At 30.8% G+C, this 3692-nt stretch overlaps 1 protein-coding gene across 1 annotated transcript in view; it reads left to right on the top strand.

The window, feature by feature from the left end:
• The window catches only part of LOC108763310 (uncharacterized), a 16248-nt gene that overhangs the window by 953 nt on the left and 11603 nt on the right, over positions 1 to 3692 (top strand). The window lies entirely within an intron of this gene.

Raw genomic sequence — 3692 nt, 5'->3', positions numbered from 1 at the left:
GTGGCTTAAAAAAAAAGGAATCCAAATTTTATTGTACGTAAAATTTTGAATTTTTTTCTTAAAAAATATTGTTTCTCATATGTACAATATATAATATATAAGTCTTTTATGGTTTTTTATATACATCTTAGTTTATTTTATAATAACTAAAATACATATATGTGTATATACATTTATGTCATTTTGTCACTTATTTATTGACCTGTCCATTATAAATAAAAAAAAATCTTTAGTTAAATAAATAAAAAACGATACAAATATTTTATTTTTTTGTAAAAGGCGTTTTTTTATTCTCTTGCAAACTGCATCGCGTCACGGCAAGGGACTATACCAGTACCAGACTGTACTATAGTAAGCGGACTAAGATACTACCAGCGCCCTCAGCGGATTTCGGACAATAACGGGGTCACATTAAACTATCGAGTGCCATAGGCCTGCTTACGCCTGTACGCTTACGCCCTCTGAGCGCCCTACAGCGCGTTAGCCTTGAAGCCAAACGCATTTCCTCATATCGCATGCTATTGCATACCTACCACATAGCTCCTACTCACTCTAATAAGTCTGTTCGAGTATTTGACGCGACAAACTTGAATAATATCGCGTTATAATAGATATACACCCAGTACTAAAAATCTGTAACATATGTAATATGAGAAGCATAGATTTTTAAAATACTGACAGTATTTCATCGAAACATGGTTGTAATAGCACTTGTTTTTATGTCCAATGCCTTTTTAGGTTAGAATATCTGTCAATACATAAGGTGCTTTCAAGCAAGAGACAGATGACACAGTGTAAGGCCGATATTTCATTTATACGTTTTTGTCGTACGACAAATGTGTGCAAGACAGAGGTCCTCGGATCTCTCTATCCTATAGCCAATCAAAACGCAGAAAAAGCTTGTCGTACGACAAAAACGCACAAATGAAATATCATCCTAATACAGTGAATGATATCCTAGTTGTTTGCTAATGTACGAAGACGACATGGGGTGCGTTCCGTTTCTCGCATGATGCGCATAATGCATCGTTTATCCTTGTTGCTCACCAAACAAGGACAATGGATGCATCATGCACATCATGCGCGATACGGAACGCACCTATGATCACTGTCACACTGTGTCGCTTTTTGAAAAGCAACAACAATGTGTCAATAGATACATGTATACATAGCACGTATATTTATAGCTGCTCCTTGATGAATACAAATAATATTACTGATGTATTCTTATGTATAACATTAGAATAATGCATCTTTATCGTAATTATGTGAATATACGCACATTAGACATAGACATTACACATGCTGAAATATTCATGCAGATATTCTGTATATCTATTTATACATAATATTAGAATTTTATGTGTATCGTGTAATGTGTGTGTATATATACATATAGTTTAATTTTATTATAACATAAAGAGACATTAGTATTGTAAATATGAAGTACAGTTACATTTTATATAATAATGTGTGCACATATACACACATAGATCAGTGTACACAAAATATTATTCTATTATTGCATATAGATGCATAAGTGATACATATGTAATTCTAGAATAATACTTTTTGTGTAAGCATTTATACATTATAATACACATAAAATGTAATTGTACATATTCACTAATATGTCTTCTTATACAGTTATATACAGTTATATGTTAGAATTAAACTGAATGTAACAAATAGAGATACAAATTTCTCATGCTCGGATATTCACGCAGATATATTTACACGAAATATTAGAATTTTCTGAGTATTATAATGTTTGTCTATGTATGTATGTACGCATGTATATACTTCTATATATATAAATTATGGCCCGTATTCAGAACACGCTTTTATCGATAAAAGCGCATATTTATCTCTGAAATTCTATAATATACGTGACGTAAAGTATAGTATGTTAGCGCGCTAACATCATTGTAAGCGCGTTCTGAATACGGGCCAATAAATATAAGTATATATACATACATACATACATACATACATACAGACACACAGCATTATAATACAGAGACATGTGAGTGAATATTAGAATGATATTATGTGCATTATTATGTACACACATTACAAAACATAAAATGTATTTCACATTCATATCCACTATGTCTGTTTAGATGTATTGAAAATATAAAATGCACATAAAATTCCAATACATCTAAACAGACATAGTGAATATGAATTAGAAATACATTTTATGTTTTGTAATGTGTGTACATAATAATGCACATAATATCATTCTAATATTCACTCACATGTCTCTATATTATAATGTGTGTCTGTATGTATGTATATACTTATATTTATTATTTATATATGTTGAAGTAAATCCATACATACATACATACAGACACATTATAATACTCATAAAATTCTAATATTTTGTGTTAATATACCTGCATGAATATCTCAACATGAGAAATTTGTATCTTTTTTTTGTTACACGTAACAAAAAGAGATGAAGTAGCTACACATATGTGGATATGAATTAGAAATATATTTTATGTTTTGTAATGCGTGTACATCATATTGCACATAAAATATAATTCTAATATTCACTAATATATCTATGTTATATCTGAATATATAAATATGAGTAACTTTTCTATCTCTTTTTATTATGGGCCTTCTACAATAAGCCATTAGTCATGAATCAGAAGTCAGAAGCTAAAAATTGACCAATTATAGTTGTCAATTTTTAGCATCTGACTTCTGATATATGACTAATGGCTTATTGTGGAAGGCCCATTAGACGTAAAAAAAGAGATGGAATACATACATATGTCTGTGTGATGTATCTATGAGTTGACAATACACGTTACATCCTAAATTAAAATGGCATTGGGAATAAAGGAAAAAGTGTTATTACATTATACGTGTATATATGTACTTCAAATACATGTTTGCATCCAAAGATACATTTATGTTACAGTCAGAGTGTGTCAGAGTGTTCACTTAGTAAAAATATACTTATTGTAACTTGCTATTAGTCAATGTATGCATTCACCAATAAGTGTATACATTTACTAAAACACTTTGAATATGATATACTTATATACATTTCATGGACGTACAGCGAAAATTATGCATATGGCTATTGACCATGTAATGTATGTTATATATGTATACCACATATATGTATATGTACAACATATATATTATATAGGGTATCCAAAAAGACCCCGGATTCGTAGGCTGAACATAAATATGTCTATAACTAATCGTAAAGAAATGTGAATTGTACTTGCATCGGCGTACATACATAGTACGCCAAAATATAGTGCGTTGACTATGACCTATGACTATGATACACGTTCTACGACTCAGTTACGGTCATCCTTATGCTGAGGGCCTTAAATAACGTTTTTAGATGAAATGTTTCATACCAAAGTTGTAAGGTTTTAAAGGAGCTATTTACTGATATTTAGTTTGACCTTGGATGGCGTCTCTAAGATCAGATCAAGGTCACATTAATTTTTTTTTTTCAATGACACGTGCTATTTTTATTCTACAATTTAGCAGCTGGTGTAGTTTTTCAAAACTATTTTTTTTTTAAGTTCTTATTGAAATGTGAGACTTGAAAGTTACACTATTTACCCTAGATGTCCGACTGGCGGGGGTATGTGAAGTTAGCACCCCAACTATAGTACTCAGGAGTTCTGAATAGAGTTTCCGTTTTTTTTGAC

The sequence above is a fragment of the Trachymyrmex cornetzi genome, unplaced genomic scaffold (genome assembly GCF_001594075.2).
Source record: "Trachymyrmex cornetzi isolate Tcor2-1 unplaced genomic scaffold, Tcor1.1 scaffold350, whole genome shotgun sequence".
Taxonomy (NCBI): Eukaryota; Metazoa; Arthropoda; class Insecta; order Hymenoptera; family Formicidae; genus Trachymyrmex; species Trachymyrmex cornetzi.
Note: the sequence above shows the minus strand (reverse complement) of the source record. Positions and strands in the feature narration are given on the sequence as shown.